Below are 25090 nucleotides of genomic sequence, written 5' to 3' on the forward strand. Positions count from 1 at the left end.
TCATAACCTTCATTTGGGCCAGTATTCCAAAAAAAAAAGGAACGTCAAAGGCAGAAAAAGATGGCAAAATGAGGAATGAATACCAAAAAAGATATTCGTACCCCCCACCCCACCCCACCCCCCGCCTTTCGGAAATTCTGGATATGCCAGTAAAGCAATGTCACGATATGGCAGACACACTGGTTCGGGTCCTGGCAGAGCCTGAAATTTCCGCTAAAATGTCTACATATGCAACATCTTCTAGCTTTCTCTTCACGACATTCATAAAATTTTCGGCTGTCCCTTTGTGGTAGTTACATGTTTGAGCGTGTGTCAAACCCAGTTGGTTTAAATAAAAGTTAGTTTTATCCCATGAAAGTCTCGGACTGCATAAACGAAATTGGGTCCGGGCACAAATACCTAGTCTTACCATAAATACTGTCCCAAAGTTGTAAGTAAATAGACACAAAATGGTGAGATATATTGTAATATCAGAATAACATGAGGTGCATGGATGCATTATGAACCAAAATCACAAATAATTATTCGAAATGGCCACCTTTAGCATTGACACACTTCTGAAGTCTTCGTGGCCACTCATCAATGGAATTACGCAACACATCAAGTGGAAACTCCGCAGCTGCCTTATGAAGAGACCGCTTTAAACTGTCAATATTGGGATGTCTCTTCTTGCAAGCCATCTCTTGAAGCTTGGACCACAATTTGTAGTCCAAAGGGTTTAAGTCTGGACTGGCAGAGGGCCAATCTGACGTGGAAATGAAGTCAGGAACATTTGCCTCCAACCACTGCTGTGTGGTGAGTGCTTTGTGTGCTGGGGTTGAGTCCTGCTGGAAGCTCCAGTTCTCTCCATGGAAGATGGTGTCGGTAAGATTCTTGCATCGTTTTTCAAGCACTGTCTGCTGGTACACTTTGGCTGATGTTTTTACCCCTTTTTCACAGAAATGGAGCATGCCCTCATAGCAAATGTTCCAGACTTCATTTACACTTAAGATTGGCCTTCTGCAAGTCCGGACCTATACCCTTTGGACTACAAATTGTGGTCCAAGCTTCAGGAGATGGCTTGGAAGAACAGACATCCCAATATTGACAGTTTAAAGCGGTCGGTCTCTTCAGAAGGCAGCTGCTCATTTTCCAGTCGATGTGTTGCGTAATTCAATTGATGCGTGGCCACGAAGACTTCAGAAGTGTGTCAGTGCTAAAGGTGGCCATTTCGAATAATTATTTGTGATTTTGGTTCATAATGCATCCATGCACCTCATGTTATTCTGATATTACAATATCTCCCACCATTTTGTGTCTATTTACTTACAACTTTGGGACAGTATTTATGGTAAGACTAGGTAAATCATCACTCAAAACTTTGATTTACAGTTGATCTGTGCAGCTTATTATTTTTTTAATAAACCGCTCCAATATCCGATACTGCTGAAATATTCACTTTACAGACCTTAGATCTGTTCGGCTCATGACCCGAACTAGCACTACACTGAGGCTTAGAGAGTTCCACAGTCTTCAAAGTCTTCAACTTTGGACCCGAACTGGAACTAGAAGTAGACTTTACGGGAAATTGTGTCCTCTTCATTTTGGAATTACTAACCGATTCTGTTGTACAGACCAAGCGGGAAATGGAACCCGGTTATTTATATCTTCATTATATTCTAGAATGTTCCGCAGATAAAACCTTTCGTTAATATTACCAGTAGTTCGACTCCACCTCCCATTCAAGAATGTTCCTTCTCGTGCTTTCCAAAGAATAAATAATAAAACGAATCGTCCTCCTCGTGGCACTAGCTTTGTTGTGCACCATCCAAATGATGACAAATCTTTACACAATGGTGGCGCTCGCTGCGACAACACCGCCGAAAGTGCAAGAAAGGTTTACGTGCAATATTATCAATAACAGGGTTACAGAACATTCTTCGTCGTGCTTCGATAATTACTCCTTAAATTATCGTCGCATTATTCAAGAAGCCAAAAAACTAATATATCTAGTGTAAACAGAAATATTTCCTGCGTGGGGCTCGACCCCCCCCTGATCCTCTCCTTGGATACGTGCTTTTATCAGTGGCGGCGATTGGGTCCCAAAACCGGGGGAGGGGGCAAAGTGACAAAACTGGGGGGCAAAGGCAATGTATTTTCCTTTGTAGATAAGGTTTAGCATAGTGCGGGGGCAAAAAAGCCCCCCCCCCCATCGCCGCCACGGCTATTATCAATAACAGGGTTATAGAAGATTGTCCTTCTTGCCTCGATCATTATCTCTCCTTAAATTATCGTCACATTATTCAAAAAACAAAAAACCTAATTTAACTAGTGTAAACTAAAAAATTTCCTGGAGGGGTTACACCCCTATAATCCCCACCGTGCTATTATCAATAACAGGGTTATAGAACAATCTGTCTTGACTCGATAATTATTTCTCTCCTTAAATTATCGTCGCATTATTCAAGAAACCAAAAACCTAATTTATCTAGAGTAAACTGAAACATTTCCTGGGGGGGGGGGGGGCTCGATGCCACTGATCGTGTCATTATCAATAACATGGTTATGGATCATTCTCCATCTTGCCTCGATAATTATCTCTCTCTTTACATTATTAATTAGCGTCGCATTATTCAAGAAAGCAAAAACCTAATTTATCTAGTATAAACAGGAAAAAAATCCTCGGGGGGGGTGTGCTTAACCCCCCTGAACCCCACCTTGGATACGTGCTATTATCTATAACAGGGTTATACAACATTCTCCCTCCTGCCTCGATAATTATATCTCTCCTTAAATTCTTGTCACATTATTTTATTTCACACACACAAGAAACCCAAAAGCCTCATTTTATCTAGTGTAAACCGAAAACTTTCGGGAGGGCTCGAGCCCCCTGTGCACCCCTTTGGATACGTGCCTGGACTGAACAGTAATATAAAATGATCCAGTGTTAAAGAATAGAAAATTGAAACAAAACACGTATACGCTGAGTTATCATCACATTGTTGAAAAACAAGACTAAACGAAAATGGTTATGGACAATTCGCTTGCTTCTTTCTTGCCGTAGGGTGTACAAAATTCAGTGAACGTTCAAGTCACAATAGTAGAGTTAGATTAGTTCCGTAACATCTTTGGTTGTTATGCATTTGAAGCTTCGGAACGAGTCACAACTCTCGAAGCAGCCAATTAACCAAGCGAGACGCTGACGTCATCTCAGCCCAGAACCTATCGCTAAGCCCCTTGCTCAGGTTCTACACGCCCACTAGGCTCGCCAGACAGACTCGCGCAATCCGCTGGAGATGTTCCGAAAGTAATTCGACTCTACCTCTGAAAGCACTTGGCAAAAAATTCAGTCTCAATGGTACGTTATGCGAGAGATCTGGGTTCGAGTCCAAGTGGACACTAGATATTTCTAACAATGGCACATCTCCTGCGATTGAAGCCGATACTAGAACGTGACGTAACCGATAGGTAAGTAGCTTAATGAATGTAAATAAAGCGAGTGTTTAATCGGCGAATGCCTGCTCCTGGAGAAGGGGCGTCGCTTGCAAAATGCCCGAGAGCCACGCAGGAAGAACAAACAGAAGCGAGCTCTGAATGGTCCTTCCCTGCGTCAATTAGAAAGCAAGCAAGTTACATAATGCACGAGGCGTGGGAAACAGCTCTTCAACTGACTGTCCGTTTCCTAAGAGCTTCACGCCTTCCTTTATGGGGCATTCAATAGCATTTGGAAAAAGACCAAGTTGTTTACAATTTGCTAAACAGGATCTATTGAAATTCGCCTCGTGGACTTATTCTCTGCCCGTTGTAAGAACGAAGTCCACATAAACAAATACACAACTTCCGCTAAATCCTATTGGTTATTCCAATACCAGCTGTGCAGTAGTCTTGAGCTTGGGAATATAGTGCACGTGATAAAGCATATCAAGTACTTAGGAGTAATACTACCAATGAAAATTTTATTAAAGAGGATATAAAAAGCAGACTTAATTCAGGAAATGTATGTTACTTTTCTTTTCATAAACTTCTATCTTCTCGTGTAATATCTAAGAAACTAAAAGTTAAAATATACAAAACAGTAATTTTGCCTGTAGTATGTATTACATGGATGTGAAACTAGATCCTTTACATTAAAAGAGGAACATAAATTAACAGCATTTGAAAATAAAATCTTTGGAAAAATATTTCGACCTAAAAAGGGATTAGGATACAGGTGAGTGGAGAAGGTTACATAATATATAACTGCACAATTTGTATTTATTAGAATAATTCAATCAAGAAGACTTCCTATCGTATTAAAAATTATAGATACTCGAGTTTGGACTCCAATTAAAAATTAACCAGTAGACCTACATAAAAACGAGTTACATCAAAATTTAGCTCATTCAATTCTGCATTTATCTATGCTAGCCAAATGTTTCTTCGAGTATGCCTTATATTTTTTATCGTGAGGATAAAAAGAAGGGCCATTTTTTTTAGTTCTGCAAACGAACGCTCTTCGAAATTCTGTAAATCAAAAACAGGTTGTCCGATCAATATGAAATTTTAGTACAGTGGAGGCAGAAAGGTTTTAAACACAATTAGGCCTATTAATTTTCAGGTTTTCAAAATTTCTCAAAAAACCTTTATTTTCAATTTTGCCAAACAACTTTTTCTTGGTATCGGGTAGTCCAAAAAAATATATTGGTCTTGCTTTGAAGCTCTTTGCATGTGTTTTTAAAATGCATTATCATTGTCAATTCACATTGCGAAACCGATTTTATACAATTTTTTATTCATCGGAGTAAAGCTGCACGTGGAACGTGGCACCACCACAAGCGTTGACTCGCAGCGTCCACCGGCAGTTTCCGTGGATCAATGGACATAGCTGTGTGAAATGAACTTTTAACAGAAATAATAACATATAGGCCTATATTTCTATCCAAGAATAAAAAAACGAAAAAGCGTTTGAAATTTTTCGATAAAAGTTTACATTGATTGATGCAGTATAGTTCAACAAAGTTTAAAAACTTGAAATGTGGTAGCACTTTCGTTATCAGTCACTTCCTATGTGGGAAAACCATAGTGGCACATGATGGGTTCGCCTGTGACGATCAACTGATGTAATAATTTTTTGCATGTATAAAATATTGCAAGGGAGAATTGAGTACATTTTATCGAAACGTCGTGAAAGTAGAATAAAGTTAATTGCGGTATAATTAACTCTGAATACTTTATAAATGTTCTTTTTTTTTCATTTCTGAAAATATAGTACAGATGCAAATGTTTTTCATGTTCTGTTTTCTTTCCAATGCCATGCACAGAGAGGGTACTCTTCCTCCAGGTCAGCATTGACTGAATGTAATGGGTTGCTTGCCTATTTAGGAAAGTATTACTAGGTATTTATGGTTAGGAGCTCAATACCCATGTAAGGCAAGTCATGCACTCTCATAATCTACACAGTTTCAGTTTGTTACTTGTTTTTTTTTAAAAAAAGGTGTGCGTGGTATATTCAAGTAAATGCAATGCATACGTATACTTTCATATTTTGTTCATTTTTGACATTTTCAAACCTTTTTGTAGTCTTCAGTTTTGAGCTTTGTGCATGAAACTTACAAGAGCATTACGACTTTACTTGCACTGTTATTTGACAATAAAATTAACTAAACATGATACACAATTTAGGAGGAACATGGGTGGGATGGATGGGCAAAGTAGGGCAAGTCATCTATATAGTGACCACGATAACTCCTGTAAATTTAGAATCATTTAGGTAAAATTATTTCCTCGGCTAGAAAACTTGATAGGCTGCAATGGTATTACATGTGAGTGAAATCGGACGATGTGTTTCAAGATGGTGAATGAAAAACTGATTTTCCTCATGTTGCACGCTCTGTGCCATGTTCTCCACTTTTCCAAAACTGTCTAGAATGCATTTTCGGAGTATAAGGAAATAAACTCGGTCGTTGTAGAGAATTCGTCCATCCGTAATTTTGCAGTAACATTTTTGAATTTATATTTCATAGTTTAGGAGAGGAGTGGTGGTAAAATCACGAACGTTGTATTTACAACTGCCATAAATGTAAAGCTCTTGAGTTTCAATTTTTACAGTTGCAAGATAACTTGAAAGATTGGCGTCATATTCCATTTGAGCAAAATTGGTCACCATGTTTGAAGATGGTGATGGTGGACAACCAGTCACCTCCATGCTTTCAATATTATGTATGATAGGAGAATAACACCTAGACAACGTTCACACTCCAACAGCCTGAAAAGATCAACCATGGCACCTTCCAAAATATCAATAGAAATGGTGTTCATTTCAAAACGGATGTTCTTTTGAGCCCCTCAATGGTCTACAACCAACTTGCCAACATCTTGCGTTTCAGGTGTCCCCTCCAACACACACACAGGAGGAAATAATCGGAAACAATTCACTCGGGTAGTAACCGCACAGCCACAATTTTTATAAAATTCCATAACCACAACTCCATGCTGCAATCCATTCCACCAATCCAAGTTCCGAAAATGGTCTAATTTTTTGTAAACAAATTACAGTCAATAAGTGTTGCCAACGCCATGAGGGAAAAATTCCCCGCAGCAAATACCGAATCGGTAAAATCATACGCGAATATTTAAAATAAACCTATGCTCATAGTGTACATATTAATTTGTCCCATCAGTGGAATACCAGAAGTTGTGTAACTGTATCATAGATCAGCATAATTATGTCCCCCCAGTACACTAATTAATGCAATGTGCTGTCCATGAAATGAAGTGACATGTAGGAACTATGCAACTCCGCTTGACAGCAAATTTCCATGGGGACAATGTCACTTCAGAACAACTATGGTTCCTAATAATGTTAATTGATGAAAATATATAGTTAATGAAGTGCCCGCAAGGGTTAATTTTAAAGTACTTCATTACGCAAAGGGAGAATTCCTGAATGGAGATATACAAGGTTGTATCGCCTGATGATACCAGTCATAGCCCTTCCACAGACACACTTTCCTTAAGATTTGGCACACACAGGAGATGTACTATGTAGAAATTTCAGCAAAAAATGCAGACAACTCCACACAGGTAAAACAGCGAAAAATATGCCAAACCAGGGTTGCCTCCGTAGCTCAGTTGGTATATCAATAGCATGGTATGCGAGAGACACCGGTTCGAGTCCTAGTCGAGCCTGTCCCTGAAATTTCTACTAACACAATTTCTTGAAGGAAATGTATGAAACAAAGGAAAGAATCATAATGACCGCAATGAAGAATTTGACGTGCATGTAATCCGTCACAAAAGAATGCTTGACATCATCTTGTGACGTGAACAAATGGTGACAATGTATTCATCCACATATCTGCCTTATGCTCACTTTACACACAATTAGATCCTGGAGTCTTCCCTGGTGAATCACCATCAGTCACTACACTGTGATTTCAAACATCCGGAATGATCAACTTGAAAAGGAAATATCGGCGCTAGATGGTCGCACATATACAGGATATGATGCACCTATTCGAACAAATAGTTTGGGGCGTCAACACTAAGTTATTTGCATCCCCGGGCACCTTACCATAACTAGAATAAACACGTATCTCTGAGGAATAAAATCTCCTTGGAAGGTTCTTAACATTTTGAACAATACTTTGTTGCCTTTTTTTGCCTATTTCACCGTACGCTGTCTTTTTCAAACATCTTTTCCTTTTTTTGCCTCTTTTGTCATTCCGACAAGGCATTATGTTGCCTTTTTTGGCCTATTTCACCTTACGCTGCCTTTTTTGCCTCTTTTGTCATTCCGACAAGGCATTTTTAAAAATTATATTTCTCTTCTATTTGATTTCGTTTTTCAATAACCCTTGTTATTCAAATTATTATTTATAAATACATTTTTAAAGATTTAAGAAGAATTTAAGTCCTTCTCTTCAATTTTTAATGCCTCTTCAATTTTCACTGCCTCTTTCTGAAACTTGACTGCCTTTTTTTCGATATACACGGCCTTTTTTCAATTTTTCGTTGCCGTTTTGCCTGCCATTTTTAATACTTTTCAGTGCCTGAACATCCGGGCTCGATGGCATAGGTTGAATGCATGAAAGGCATTAATGAAAATGTGTTACGTGTGTTGCACTTTAATAAAAATGTAGCAAAGTTTGCCTTCATTGGTCTGTGCTACAGATGCTAATTATTTTTGTTGGTGAAATATCCAAATTATATGCATCCACAAACATCTAAACCTTAATGCAATTAAAATCATAAATTTCAGATTAATTCATTTTGTTTCTAGTGGAATGCCACAAATCTTGACGACATCTGAAGAGGTTTCGAGTAAGTAAACATAAATCATTATTGCTAGTTCCAGGAACGAGCGTATCCCGCTACCGAACTTGTAGATAGGTGCATAATGTCGTCGCCTTATAATGAATAAATAAAATCAAAGTCAAATTTTCACTAAGAAAAAAAAGTATATTTTACTTCTTAGACTTTTGTGCATAATTCCATCATAGCCAAAGAAATAACAGTGTCTTACAATTCAGCTTAACTACTCTTTCAAAACTCGAAGCCCGAGCTAAAAACAAAACACAGTCATAATTCCCATCATAGCAACAGGTCTTGCAAGATATATATACATACAGGTCAGTCATTATCCTGTGACATTATCAGTGATAGGTGTAAATATTGAATAAACACAGAACTCAAGTGAAAAAAAATAACAATAAATATTTGTACAACTGGGAAGAACAATAAACATTTGTACAACGAGAAAGGTAATTAATAACAATAAATATTCGTAAAAGAGGAAAGTATACGTGTCAATCCTTGGACCCTGACTGTACCCCTCGTAACCTCCTCAAAACTAAACAGACGAAAGATTCTGCAGTAGCTAAACTCAAATATTATTTTCTCTACATTATCTTCCTATCCAAAAGGATCAAACCTAATGTGGTATTAGTTACCTCGCATGATCTATGCTTTTGAAAATCTTCACAAGAAAGTAGAAATTGGTCAAAACGATTGCAAAACAATGGAATGTGGTCTAGAGTTTATCCCTCTGAACTGTACAGACTTTAGAAATCTGTTAAAGCTATCTTCAAAATAGCCATAAAATGTGTAAAAAAATCTACGTTATTTTGAAATATTGTTTTTTCATCGGCAGTACAAAGTTATGCAAATTATATTTTAAAACAGAGCTATGTGGCCCGTATCAGTGTCTCTCAACCGACGTATCGCGAGAGGTTCTCATGAAGTTTGCGACTTGCAGGCCGAGCTGGCAAGATGAAAGATGGCCTTTAGTTCGGCGTTCACTAGCGATAAGAAGAAATCCTTTCTTGCCAGTTATGGTGAGAAATCGAAGCTGCCGATACAGGGCTGCCACTCGTTGATCCTAAAAATACGAATTACAACCGTGGGGCAGTTCTCAAGTTAGGGCCGGAGTGAAGCGACTTGCAGCCCGAGCTGGCAACCACCACATAAAGTTGATGAATGTACACTCACAAAGAACATCCATGCCCAGGCCGGAATTCGAACCCGGGACTCCTGGCATCTTAACGGGATGTGCTAACCAATCCACCACGAAGTTCCTAACACCGTAAAGGTATAATGCAAATGAATTACTTTTGGTATGATCCTCTATCCTTATATGTTCTGGCATAGAAAATAACCTGACGTGGTTCGAACCAGGACCGATCGTACCAACAGTAACAGTGTCAATCGGAGATAATTTCGGAATAAGCTGTAGAAACACAACGCAGAGATGCGACTAACATGGTGCTACATTCAGAGGACGATTTTTCAGTAAGGAGAAGGCAGTGTAGCAATATCAGTTTCCAAGAAGGCAGTGTAGCAATTTTCGGTTCCAACCTCTAACCTTAGACACCGGCGGCCTCGTGGAGAAAATGGAAACCTGGTCTGTGACCTCTTCGGCACGGTTTCCATGGCAACCACGCCGCATATTTTCTCCCCACAGGGGTCGCAACTGGTCCATTACCCACGGGGACCGATGCACCACTGCAGACGGGAGAGTGCGAGCGGGGAATCTCCGGGGATGAGAGGTTTGTGCGAAACGATGGGGAGAAAATTATTTTGAAGGAAGGAAGGAGAAGAATATCTGGTCCATCATCTCATTTACAGCGGAGGAGAAACTAGTTCCGGGATCGCGCGTTTGTGTATCTTTCCGCCTCAAAATATGTGGAAAAGTATCGTGTGTGTGGTGCATTTAAGGTGGGTGCTGTCGGGCTTGGGCCCCACCCCCGAAATGTCCTCGAAACACAAAAAATGTTATCGTTTCTTGAGTTACAAGTTAATTTGTAAAGAAGCCGTACGCTTGCAATCTGTCGTGTGTGTAAGGCAGTGGCGTGCCCAAGGGAGGTTGGTGGGGGTCATAACCCTCCTTTGGTACTGTTATTCCTTAAAAAAAACATCAAAGGCAGGGAAAGATAGCAAAAATGATGACAGAGTACTAAAAAAACAGTATACGAAACCCCCTTTCGAAAATCCTGTGCACGCCACAGTCTGGGAGTTATGCAAAATTCGTAGTTTCCATCGATTTCGCATGAATGTTACGTGAAAAAAAAATTATTTACATTCTGAGGTAGCTAATTTTTGAATGCTTTAAAGAAAAACACTGCTAAATTCATGCTTATAATATTAATCAATATTTTGAACAACTTAATTGTTGCTTTCTTCAATCATCGATATGGGAAACGGTTCAGTTCAATGTGGTAAAGACTCACTTCTAGTTAAGTGTGTTGTATAACTCTCCGGCGACAACAGAACTTGCTGTTTAAAGAGTGCTCGTTGCACAGATAAACGAAACAAACAAAAACGCATTCCAGAAAAGCCACCAATTTTCTCACTTTTCTCGCGGGTGACTGTACCTATTAGCTTTTCTTTAGGACACGGGCAACAGTTTCCATGTTCAGTCAGACGCGAGGACCCGAAACTACTACTCCATCACAATCTTTCTCTGCTGCGAACTGGAGAGAGGTATGTGCGCTGGATGGTTGTAGGAGGGGGAGAAAACAGCGTATAATTTTACTTGTTCTCTTGGGAATATCAAAATTATGATGGCGTAGAAAAACACATGAACGGAAAGAGGGCAGGTTGAAGATTTTCTTTGTCGTAGGAAAAGTCGGAAACTACAATTTGATTATCCGTAACTTGAAGTTGAAGCTGTTGCAGTTTCTTTTACTCCATACGGAATACATGGAATTCTGAAAATACGTATTCATCGCAGTTTTCAAACATAGTGTAACAAACTTGAAAGAACCCTCTCACTTCCAACCTGGGGAGAAATCCATACACTCTTGTATTGTCGGGGTTATTTTTAATAGCATTGATATTGAGATTAATGCACGCACACCTGGTGCGAAACTGTCACTATACGACAACGGTGGCACCAACAAAGACTAGTAGTCTTGGGCACCAACAGGTGCACGAATATACAATGCTTATAAGAAAACGTCTCTTCAATCGCCTGCAACAGTAGACCACGGCAGGGTGCAGAATACTTCCACATGCACTTGCAACCAGTTTCGTCAGGGACGACCTTGAAACAGGAAGCGTCTGACGTAACGAGCCTATCTCCATTCAGTCGGCGTGGCCAACACCTGAAGGCTTGGGTGGTTGGATCTGTCAAGCCGACACCTGAAACTACTTCGGATCGTGCTCGACTGTGTTCTCTCGGCCGTGCCACGAGTCTGCTCCTGCAAAGGTGTATCAAAGCGCTTGAAGCATATCACCCACTAGTTGATTTGATATTTGTAATTTCACTTAGGTTTTATGCCACTATTTATTCACGACAATGAGGTTGAGTGATGATGATATGATGAATAGGGCTAGGAAGTTGATGACAAGTCATCTTTTTTCTGAGCTTTGAAGACAATCTTAAACCTGATAGTAGTCAGTTTCACTTCAGTTAGAACCAGAAAACATTGTTTTAATTGTGCATTTTCCGCGCTTTCTTTGTTTTTAGGTCATTTCTGTCTTTTTTGCCGTTTTTATAACGTTTTTATCATTTTTGAAATTTTCTTTCTTCTTCTTCCAAGTTGTTTCATGAATTTTAAACGCATTTGCTAACATGAAACGAAGTAAAAAAAAAATCGATAGTTTAAGCCAACAAACAACAGATTTTATCAAATTATTCAACTAAAGTTCAAATCACCAACCCTGAGACCTTCTGTAAATAAAACCACGTGCATGCAGAAAGCATTGCCAACTCATAGAAATAAAATAATCCACACGAAAATCCAGCGTTGTTACAGGATTCATTACGTAAGGTAACACAACGGCCAATTTGTAGTATGGGATACGCTGCCGCAAATGACGTCTCACTTTAAACCCAATGCTCTTTCTTTTGTAATTATTGCTTCACCTTTATGGTTAACTCCTTGCACCAGTAATCATTTCCCATAAATTTGGCTTCTTTCTTGAATGCGAATTGAATATATTTTACTTGCATTTTTTTTTTAGACAAAATGATATAACATGGTAATGTATATTTCTAAGGTTTGATATAGTAGATAGGAGTGTATTTTAAATTTGTTTGTAAATTTTATGTAAATTGTATCTTATGTAAATAAAATATATAATGGACATAAACAGCCATATGCAATGCTGTAAGTCCAATAAATATATTGATGATGATGATCAAAACAAGACAAAGAAAGTTCGTAAATTTATTGCGGTTGGAAACTTTGACAAGCATCCTAATAACGCTTTTTGTTCCGCCAAATATAGTGCACTTCGTAAAATAACTTGGTGACATGGCAAGATAGGTATGAACATTTTGTAGGAATATGCATTGTAACTTTCAATGAGCTTAGATATTTGTGTACATAATGATATTTTATAACGTTGGTTATTTTCTAAAAATAATCATGTGAACAGCAAGGAAGTAGTGCCACTTTCAACATGGCGAGTTCCATGCGTGCGGGAAGGTCTCCGTGTTCAGTGATACATCGAATCGGTGAGACGGTTTCTTTACAGAAGGTCTTTACACTTTAGTCTCTTGTAATTTATGAAAATTCAAGTTTCATTTTAACACACAGAACCCAAAACGTGTCAATTGACACATACGAGGGTGGTTCAGCATGCTCCGCCCCAGACCCATTTCCAGTGATAGTAGAGACCTGTAATTTTATATGTAACATTGTTCATTCTTTAGACTAATATCCACAAAGTTTCAAGAATTTACAACAATTTATCTTTTTGTTACAGGTTGATGATCAGTAAGAAGTGTAGTCACATGTGAAGAAATGGAAAAATCTGAGGTCCGAGCAGTGATAAAATATTTACTCAAGAAAAATCTAACACCGAAAAACATCCATGCAGATATGGTGGGAACTCTTGAAGACTCTAGCCCCTCATATGACCTAGCGAAGAGATGGTGTGGTCGTCAGACCTTTGAAGATGAGCATGGTGGTGGCTCATCTGCAACGGTAACCACACCAGAAATGATTACAAAAGTGCATGACATGAATTTGACAGACCGGCGAGTGACTGTCCGCCATATAGCAGACACATGTGGCATCTCAACTGGCAGTGTGCATTCAATTATTCATCATCATTTGTTAATGAAAAAGATCTCTGCACGTTGGTTCCCGAGAATGCTGACGGTCGACCAAAAGAGGACACGTTGTGTGACAAGTGAGAACCTGTTACGGACAATAAAGGCTGACAAGCCAAAGTTTCTGAAGAGATTTGTTACAACGGATGAAACGTGGGTTCACCACTTCGATCCCGAAAGCAAACGCGAAAGCATTCAATGGAAACAACCCCATTCTCCACCCCCAAAGAAATTCAAGGTTCAACCATCAAAGGGCAAAGTGATGGCATCTGTGTTCTGGGATGCAGAAGGAATTCTTTTGATAGATTATCTCCAACAGGGAAAGACAATCACAGGTGTTTATTTTGCAACCCTAATTGAAGAATTACGTACTGCCATCAAGGAGAAACGCCGTAGAATGTTGGCCCGTGGTGTGTTGTTCCATTGTGACAATGCTCCCGCCCACACATCCCAAGTTGCAGTGGCTGCAATTCATGCAGCAGGGTTCGAAATTGTCCCTCATGGTCCTTATTCTCCAGATCTGGCCCCCAGTGACTTCCACCTGTTCCCGAACATGAAGAAACACCTTCGTGGAAAACATTTTGCCAGTGATTCCGAGGTTATGGATGTTGTGAATGCTTGGTTGCAGGACCAACCAAAAGATTCTTTTTCTGCTGGGATTAAAGCACTGGAAGGCCGATTGGAAAAGTGTGTTAATGTTGCAGGGGACTATGTTGATAAGTGACAGTGATTTGGTTTTCCTACGAGGGTTCCTTCTATATCAGGGGCGGAGCATGCTGAACCACCCTCGTATATTTTGATTTCAATAACACGTTAACGTGCATAAACTGCACATGATGCACCTCTTAGTGTGTCAAAATACACATAGGAATGTATTAAAGGGCATTTTTATGAGATGAAGTCCAGTGTGATGCATTAAAATGCATCAATTTGGAAGATCAGACAAGATAATTTCGAAGATAACAAAATTACACATTTAGCTGTGTCAATACGAGTTCGTTAACTGGTAAGGTACTGAAATTTATCCACACATAATTTATCTACTGACAAATGATGTCAGTCGGTTGTCACGGAAGTTTGAATTTTTGTTATATTTAGCATCGGTGTGCTGCAACTTTTCGCGACGATGAGGATGACAGACAATTAGAAGACATTGATGTAGGGACACTCTCAATGAACCCCCATATCAAAACACGAGCCGCACATACAAGATTACACTGGCTGCGAGTCCAGACGGCACAGCATCGCCAGTCTGCCAAATGTAGTCGAGGATGTATTAATAGATAAAGCAAGTCTAAATATCTTGTTCAATACAGCTTCAGTTTCCATCTCAACTGGCCTCTTGGTAGGGGTCTTTTTAATTAAATAAATATTTATTTCCTTAATTGCTAATTTCCAACTTTACCTAAGTAGGGGTCGTATAAACAAAGATGATAAACGAAAAAAAATGAGAATATTGGATTTGTTACTTTGATAGACACCCTGTAATCCTTCTTTGATTGAGATTTAAAAGGCAGAAAAGTGAAGTAAAATAAACTAAATCAATCAGTTAGACATTGCGGTAGCAAAATATCTTGGCCACAAGTATAATTCTTGACTTTTTATTGACTTCTTGACCTACTTGTTGATTTCTTTACTTTATCTTGACTTTCCTGACTGGTAGACATCCAGGATTATCACTCCCAAACAACCACCCTCTCCATAGACACAGACGAAAGAAGCAGCACAGACAGACTTTGTAGTGTAGCATTCTTTTTCATCTTCTGCTGAAGCTGCAAGACAAACTTGAACCACTGTGACCTCGCCTTGGGTGAAGGGAGCAGAGGATTTCCATCACAAAGGCAACAAATGAAGTCAAGATACGGATTTTATCTTTTACAGGCTTCGAAGGACGACATTTCCACGTTCTAGCAAGCTGTCTAGTAAAACCCAGGCGCTGCCTCTCAACAAAGGGCGAGACTAGTTGCGCGTGTGATTCATTTTTCAAATTATGTTGCAGTTGTTTCTGCCGAACAGTTGTTGGACACTTATTCATCATATTTTTATTATAATCTTGTTATGGTTCACTTAATTTATTTGTGTTAATTAGGTTCGGCCATTTTTGGCTTATGGCAAAGGTGCGGATGAGTGATGATAATATGACGAAATTGACGAAGATAGTCTCCCAACATATATATATCGCTAAATATTGTGACGATACATCACCGACACGATATACACTCATGCTCATAAATTAAGGATAATGCTGAATCTTGTACAAAGAAATATTTGATGTGCACGTTGCAGCTTGAAATGATGTCCGGGTACTGTACCAAAGAACCGTGTTGACTATGACGTTGATCCAGTGTGTGATGGCGCTGTAAGCAGACCAATGACTCACAGGAGCGAAACTGCTGGCCAGAGTACAGTGCCTATAGGAAGTGTGCAGTTGTGTTCGGTTGTGCTAATGGTGAGTGCTTGTGTGAAATGGCTCAACAAACACATATTGATGATGTAATGAGGGGAGGGATTCTTAGGCGGCCAGAGGCGGGCCAAAGACAGCAGGTCGTGTCGCAGGTGCTCCATGTGCCACAAAGCGTCATCTCACGATTATGGCAACGATTCCAACAGACTGGAAACGTGTCTGGGCGCTACAGCAGTGGACGTCCACAGTGTACAACATCACGAGAAGACAGGTATCTGACCGTAAGTGCCCGGAGACACAGACGGAGTACTGCCGGGGGCCTTGCTCGAGACCTTGCAGCTGCCACTGGAACAGTTGTTTCCAGACACACTGTGTACAGACGACTCAACAAGCACGGTTTATTCGCCCGGAGGCCTGCAATTTGCATTCCACTGTCACATGGTCACAAGAGTAGCCCGTAACAACTGGTGTAGAGAGCACAGGACATGGACAATGGAAGAATGGTCTCAGGTACTCTTCACTGACGAGTCCAGGTATAGTCTCAACACTGATTCTCGTCGTGTAACCATCTGGCGTGAACCAGGAACCAGATACCGACCCGGTAACATCGTCGAAAGGGCCAAGTATGGAGGTGGTGGTGTCATGGTGTGGGGTGGCAATATCCTGGGTTCACGTACAGCCTTGCATATCTTCAACAGAGGTACTGTAACAGGTCAGGTGTACCGGGATGTTATTGTGCAAGACAACGTTCGTCTTTTCAGAGGTGTAGTCGGTCCTACGTTCCTCCTGATGGATGACAATGCCAGGCCACACCGAGCTGCTATTGTGGAGGAGTACCTTCAAACAGAAGACAGACATCATTCGAATGGAGTGGCCTGCCTATTCCCCCGACCTCAACCCAATCGAACATGCTTGGGATGCTCTAGGCCGACGTGTCGCCGCACGTCTTCCACCTCCTGGGACTCTTCAGGAGCTCCGACAGGCACTGGTGCAAGAATGGGAGGCCATACCCCAGCAGCTGCTCGACAACCTCCTCCAGAGTATGCCAAGCCGTTGTACTGCATGTGTCAATGTGCATGGGCATCACATTCCATTCTGAAACCTGTGCATATGCTCAAAGAACTGTGGAACAATAATTTACAATCTCCCTTGCTTTGTATCATATGTGCGCTCTTTGGTTTTTGTCATGTTTTCTGCAATAAACAGGGTTAAACAGGGTATGTGGATGTCTTTCTTGTGTGTTCAACATGTGTCTGTGCTCCCACAACTAGTTTTTTTTCAGTGCTGTATCGTGGGGCACCAAAACCTCTATTATCCTTAATTTATGAGCATGAGTGTATATCGCCAATATATCGTGACGATATATCGCAGACACGATATATATATCGCTAAAATATCGTGACGATATATCGTCTAGTTTATATCGCCCAACACTAGAGGTCAGCATATTTAGTTCTGCCCACGTAAGAAATAAATATAATATGCAATCAATTCTCTGGAGGGACATTCAGCTATCATGCGTAATTTGAATATTAGATTGGATAGTACTAGATTATAAACTAAACCATCGACACACAGAGATGTTATCTGGGAACACCTAACTACGCCCGTGGAGAATTCTCACTGAACAATTTCCCATCTATATTCTATCTCGGGAATCTGTCAAGCAAGCAAAAGAAAACAACTTTCTGCGCAAGCAGTGACTCGACAGAGGTCGACCAATGGACGCGCGAGAGGGGAAGGAAGTGCATGAAGAGGGGAAATGAAACTGCAGCTACCCCCTGTTAACAGCAGCAGGTACTGCTCCGCTTCGCCAACTAGCTTTCTCCCCTTTTCTACAGTTACACGCTGCCTTGATCCACACATTCCCGGAACAGAGTATACTCTTCTTCATGCCTCGGGATAATGCCTACTATCCTCCGTTTCTTTGTACCAATCGACTTCCACTGGTATTTCTTCATATGCATTGTATCTATTCGTGCTCATGGACAACTTACAATCTTGTCAGACTCGCGAGGAACAACAAAAAACTGTGCACAACTGCATTTCGTGCATAAAGAAGTTCGTCTAGCTGTACAAAAAATTCGTGGCGTGTATGGGGCGCATAACAAACTGAGAACTGCTGACAACTTGGTAAGTTCCTGCGATCTCTACCTGGTACCCAGGTGAGGCGGCTGCCAAAAAATGTACCAGGCTTTTGGATCGAATCCAGGTTATAAACAGTTAAATAAAGCCGCCGCTGTTCTTTCGTAAGGACGTCGCTGTTTCCTTAGGACCCCAAGAGCTCACATTTGTCCCACAGAGTTCTCGAGGCGTCATTTCACTTTAAGCTCAGTTGACGAGACTTGACCTACGATTTCAAGTGGGGATTGCACCACGATAAAATTTATTTGTCTCGTTTCGAAATTGGGGGTGTTAGGATGATCACTTTTGAAGACCGTGAAATGCCATCCCCTCTTCCCTGGACTACAGTTTGCAGACAAAGGTGGCTCTGGCACACAAGAATAAGAGAGAGTTTTCCCTTTCATAGATGGAGGCCGGAGAATTTTTTCCTTCCAATGACGTATTTATGGGAGGGGGTCCAGACTCCCCAAAAGATTTACGATGTACTGAAATTAAATAGTGAAAATACACTACTTGTTTACCACTGCATTAAATTAGGCAAACACAGGAGATGTAGGGATTAGCATCTATACGCTGGGAGGAATCAGGGAACGTCTAACAGTGTTTCAAAGGCAACAGATCCCCTTGCGGTAGCACTAGCAGAGACGATTCCAGCGAAAAAGGCTCGGTAGCTCAGTGGTTTCAGCAATGGCACGATGTCAGAGACACGGGTTCGAGTCCTGGTCGAGGCTGCATTTCTCGCTGAAAATTCTACGTAGTATAGTTTATCATTTGTTGTATAATCGAAAGTTGTTTATTTCCGCCGAACCTACTGGAAGGCATGGCTTGGGTTTCAATGATTGATTTAGTTTATTTCACTTCGATTTTCAGCCACTTTTGACTAATCGCGACGATGAAGATGAGTGATAATTATATCATCAAAGTGATGAACGGTCATTCACAAGTAATACATATGCCAAGGTCGGCATTCGAACCCGGGACCCCTGGCGTCGCAGCGCGCTATGCTATCTAACCACTCCGCCACGGAGGGCGGCGAATTGTATAAGAATCATACGGCTTTGGATCTTCTTTATAGCCAAAATACTAAGTATTTAAGGTGCATTGATGACCTACCCGATTGTGCAGTGTATTATCGTCACTTTGTAATCAAGTGGATCCAGGCTCGATATTCGGTGGAGACAAGTAGTGGTTGGGATTGGCCTTTACACTCTATACGTCCAGTCCCGATTACCCTATCTGAGCATTAGACGGACTTCAAACATTAACTTTAGAGTACTCATAAAAATGAGTATGGTATAAGAAATTTTCCTGTAAAAAGGGAAAACTTCAGTACTTTCTTTGGAAGCATCTGAATATTATACATCATCCAAAGCTAAATTTTGACCCCAGCGCGAGGGGATTTCTCCTCACCCACATGTCAAACACCCTGATTATAATTTATATTACTGTTGTTTACAGAAACAAACATTCTTATCATCCGCCACTGATTTATGGAGTGTCGGACATAAGCTCATCGGCAAAAAGCTCATCGGACATAAGCTCACTGCCAGTCTTAATATTACAAGTGCGGACAAAAGCTCACCGATAGCGGACATAAGCTCGATTGCATATATATAAGTTTATTTATATTTTTTATATAAAATTATATGTATTTACACGATTATGATATCCCCCTCTCTATCGTCATTGGCTGTTTGTTCCTTTCACTTTAGACCAACATTATGAAAGGGTAACAGATTAATAACATTATAATTCCAAGAGACGTAGCGTTAGGAAGTACAGGACAAAATAATGGAAGTAATAAGTACGCAAAAGGGAAAAGAGAAATTGGTATTTGATGGTTACGAATATATAGTGAAAAAAGACGGGAAAGACTGGATCCGTTGGGCATGTAATACTTAAGAAACGAAATATATATATTCCTGATATTACTACGATCCCAAATTTTAACTATGTTTGCCTAACCTAACCTAACCTTACCGTGAATGTTTTGTGGGGCTACGCGTGCATGATTCGTGGGGCTACCGGTGTATCGTTCTAAGGGTTTAAGGCTAATTGCGACCAGGCACCGTCAAAAAAATGTCAATTATTATTTTATAATACAATTGCATTATTTGTGGTGAGCTTATGTCCGCTTTTGTATTAATATAGGTGAGCTTATGTCCGGTGAGCTTCTTGCAGGTGAGCTTATGTCTGCGACCCGATTTATGGGCCTACATATCAACCTCAACAATGATAAAGGCATGCCACACCTGCAAAAGTTATTTCATGTCAGTCATGTATTGCTATCATGGGTGTGGGGAGGGGGGAGAGTTCTAACTGGTTAGTCGACCTCCCCCTGGAAATCGGTATCCTTCATTTCAAGTTACAAGAAAACCAGAAAGGTTGTCATTTTTATTGTAATTGCAGAAATAAAGTTCAGCTAGTTGGTGGTCAAATGGAATAACAAAGTCAAAAATGCATTCGATCGAAATAAAATAGTAAATACAGGAACCAGGTTATGGATTCTACCATTTGATCCAAAGAATAAATGGTTCCACAATTTTCAAAATTCAAAAAAGTTTTATGTAAGAGGCTGCAAACAAACTTTACGGCTAAACTTTCCCCCTAACTTTTAAAGGTTTTCTTTGAAGGACATATGTAAAAGTTAATACAAAATAACTACGCATTTCAGTAATATAAAAATATAATGAAAAACAAGCACTCTTCTGGTAGAGCTAGTAGAAATCTCCCAGAGACATAATAATATATTTGGAAAAATAAATGGCTTATTTCTAATGTTCTAATGGGTTAAAATGGCTATTATTGTATAATAATAATCATAACGATGATAATAATTATTATTGTTATTACCTCTACTATTCAAGTTTAATCAGTGGCCTGACACCCCCTACGAAAATTTTTGGCGACATCCATGTTGGTATACAGAGGTTGTTTCCGATCTATGGTGACGATTTCAAACTGCTCCTACCTTAAGAGAAACCATGTCACCACCATCGAGAGTGCTCTATTTGGTGGCCTTGCATCTTGGCAATTGCCCGACAGCGAAGATTCCACTGTAGGAGACTGGAACGAAGTGCAGTCATGCCCAGACTCAACCACTTCTCCTGACAGGCTTTCCATAGCCCTTCAATGGTGCGGGGTCTTCTTTAAGACAAGGCACGTTTCAGTATGCCGAAGGTGCAAAAGTCCATCGGTGAGGCATCAGGTGACCACTGGAATGTCTGTGAAAGGGGAATGGCACGAAATCCAGTTTCTTCTGCCATTTGTTGGAGGACGAGGAAGCTTTAGCGAGATGTGAGACTTGACACCTTGTCTTGATGCACCCACACACCCTTGCATCGCTTTTCCAAACCCAAATCGCGGTGAATGATTGTGTGCACTGTCTTCAGTGATGTTTGTAGCCGGTTCGTGATACTTCTCTGTGTAGCTGGATTCTCCCTGGTGACCAGCGCCCTGATGTCCCGAACTGTAGCTGGTGTGTGGCTAGTGGCAGGCCGGGGGTTGGCCTGATTCTGCCCCACAGGAATCATCCCACACCTCGCCTTAGCTGCCCCTTTCAACACCCGTGATATGCAATTTCGAACACAGTGAATCCACGCTCCTTGCACAGTTTTATAATGGCACTATAACTGTAGTTTATGTTGGAAAGTACAGTTATGTAACCCTCCCAAGATGCACTGATTTTTGGCGGCATTCTTTCCGATACGCACTGACCACACCTGTCACGCACAGTCAACGGTCCAAGGTGCCCAAACGACTGGCAACTTTGTTCTCTTCCTGCTTGGTTGTGTTGCACAAGGTGTACAATTTTGACACCATAGATCGGAAACAACCTCTGTATATCACTATAAAAATGCATTTTAGTGTATGGTTTATTTGATGCCGATTCTCTTCCTGTTTAGGGTATCTGCGACGATGAGGATGAACGACGCAAAGGAACACCCGTGCCAAAGACGGATCGAACCATGAACTCCATAGCGTTCGGATATGGCGACAGAACGAAATTGTAAATCATCGTACATGTTGAACATTTTCCGGAAGTGGCGCAATTTTTTTTCATTTTCTCATATTTTTTCGCCCATAAAAATGCAACAGCCTTGTGCATCCAAATTACAATCTCGGTAGATTTACTTTATTTTACTTCGCTTTTTTGCACTTTTGGCTAATTTGCGAAGATAGGGATGAGTGATGATATCATGAAATTGATGGATGGACACTCACAAACATCTATGCCCAGGCTGGGATTCGAACCCGGGACCCCTGGCGTCGTAGCGCAATGTGATAACCACTCTGCTACGGGGGCCGGCTAAATTACAATCTCTACCCGAAGGTTTCGAGTTGGGGAGTCCCATTCCAGACATTGCATGGGTTTTCTTTGTTATCTCATGTATTTCTTACTTAATTGGCATTCATTCTCGTAGCCGTGATTAAGATAACTGTACTAAGGAGACGAAAAATAAATTAAATACAGAGAAAGATCCATCGAAATACGTTATCAGTTTGTTGAAAAATATTATCTTACGACTTGGTTAGGTTCATATTCAAGATTTCCAATTTTATATTTACTTTTCTTTTTTGCGAAACAATATTCACATTATTCATCGTGACACCACGAAAAAAATCAGTGATGTTCACTCCTCTGAGCGAGCTGCATTGAACATGCTCGCAGACCGAATACTTCGTACCCCCGCCCCCAATTACAACATACCTCTATAGGCAGGGCGTGCCCGTGCCGTGAGCTTTGACCTTGATTCCGAAACTACTCCCCCCCCTTACTTCCTTTCTGTAATCCCATTACAAAGCGTGCTAACTCGAGCATACACAAATAACACACATTAACAATCTGTAAGCGACATCGTTGAAAAGATAGGAAAAAAGTACACAAACTAAACTACAGAACCACAGCCGCGGAAGATCAATTTCAGATACCGGCTTACTGTTAGGGGTGATACAGTATGCATCAATGGGCTATCGGTAACGCGCCTGTCATCTGTAGGAATTTCCCGGTTCGATACGGTGATTTCCTTTAATGATAGGTACCTAGCCCGAGTAAATTTAGAAGTCCAGTCTGCAAAACTTGCTACACGACAGTGGAACATGTTTTGTTTTCATCTCTATCTGATTGTTTACCATCTTCAAATTTCAGGATATATAAGACAGTGTAACTGCACTGGCTATGTATTTACAAACTTTCAAACGTAAGTACTATAAACCACCACCCCTCACTTTGATGCAAACGTAACACGATATTTTGCCTGATACTACTGTATCCTTGTTCCGTATTGTGGTTATATAAATTGATCTAGTGGCACACAACTAAGAAAATATACTTTCTGGTGTAGTAAGTTCCTATACAGCACTGTACCACAAAAACTTACTACACAAGAAATAATATATTTAAAAAAAAAAAAAATACGAATGAAATCTTTTCATTTTTTTGTGTGTAACAGTGTTATTCTCACTTGCCCAGTAGAGCAAAATACTTTTTTTTACCACATTTGAAAAACAACTGGCACGCAGTTTCATTATCCACAATGGATATTTAGTCAGATTCCTGTCACACTTAAGAACAACAACCTGTGCACTAACTCTTCTAGGCAATGGAAATTAGCACAAGTGTGAAAAGAAATCGAGACTCACAAACAAACGTTCATTTCGAATTTCACTTTTACTTAAGGAAACTCTGGCACCTGATACTTGGCGATGCACTTAATTTATAATCAGAGCTACGTGTACAGTTAGAATATCTATATTGAGGATTGTTTACTAAGAAGGAATACAAAATTGAACGCGTGGTTAACATAATTCTCAATAGTATTTCTTAAAGAAATAACAAACTGCAGTCCACACAATTCTGCACGAGTGAAGAGTGCTAGCCACAAACAGAGTGTTAAATTAATCGCACATAGAGGAAAATGTTTCAATACAAATAAAATATAAAAAGTGCACTTACCTTGTACAGTAGCTACCACATATCCTTCCGGTTGTTACAAATATTTCCCTGTACTTGCCCACCAAAACATTCACATCATATACACCCCACACCCTCTGCACGAAAAACCATATAACGTGGCTGTTCTCTTTACACTACGGCCTCCCCGTCTATGCACCGAACAACACTATTCACATTCACTTCACCTTTAAGTTATGTTTCAACAAGTAACACGGTAATAAATAAAAATACTATCACTATAGGTCTGATAACAACCTTGGTGCGATAATAAGAAAGATACTGTAAGTTTTGTTTAATACCCTTCGCTCTTGGAGGGGAAGTAATGCTTCCACAATACGACCGGTTCGTCTGCAATAGAATTGTTCGCCGGTAGATGGCAGCATCCGTCAAAGCCACCTGAGATCAATCTCGTGCAGACTTCCACTTTACTGTAGGCGGTACGAAAGACTCCATGTTGGATCCAATACTTTGAGAAACTCCCACAATTGTTTCTTTGAAATTCTCACTTCTTCCAAAGCAAGATTTTACCACAGTAAATTGTACAATTGTGTTTTCGTGTAGTACAGCATTGCTTTACTACTCCTCACTGATTTTAAAACTGTGAATCTTACAACTGACAATCTTCTTTTTAATTTTTGTATTTTGCTCTATTTTACGTTGATCTTCTACCGCTTTAAGTTAATCCCATTGAAAAGTATATTAGAAATACGTTTACAGTTCAAGCTTAATAGTTAATTTTGACGATATGACTTGCGAGAATAGTTCCTTTCTTATTTGTTACGCTGTCGCCTTCTAACCAATGAGTCCGTGGTCCGACAGTTCTGTTATCAGTTCCGTAGCACCGGAGGGGAAGAGGGTTGCCCCGTGCGCTGGGGCAAAAGGGGTGTTGAATGATCAAAAAAGAAAAGAAGTTGGAAAAGAGTAAATGTTACGGCGGCCTGTGGATGCACTAGTAAATACTCTCTGGTGGAAGTATTGGCGGTCTCTTAGATGTACGTACAATTTGTTCTTCATTTGATCTGTATTGTAAGGTACTAAAAGGCGTTTTGAAACAAAATCGCTATTAGCCAAAAGTGGCTGAAAAGCG

The 25090-nt window shown here is 40.3% G+C and overlaps 1 protein-coding gene across 2 annotated transcripts in view; it reads right to left on the reverse strand.

The window, feature by feature from the left end:
• Nucleotides 1-24346, reverse strand: part of Cdep (Chondrocyte-derived ezrin-like domain containing protein) — a 239786-nt gene extending 215440 nt beyond the window's left edge. For both annotated transcript variants that reach the window (XM_083130037.1, XM_083130036.1), the window contains exon 1: nt 24004-24346. The gene's annotated coding sequence lies outside the window, so the exon portion shown is untranslated. The remainder of the gene's footprint in view (nt 1-24003) is intronic.
• Between the last annotated feature and the right edge of the window lie 744 nt (nt 24347-25090).

This window comes from Lepisma saccharinum, chromosome 10 (assembly GCF_977018435.1).
Source record: "Lepisma saccharinum chromosome 10, izLepSacc3.1, whole genome shotgun sequence".
In the NCBI taxonomy this organism is placed as follows: Eukaryota; Metazoa; Arthropoda; class Insecta; order Zygentoma; family Lepismatidae; genus Lepisma; species Lepisma saccharinum.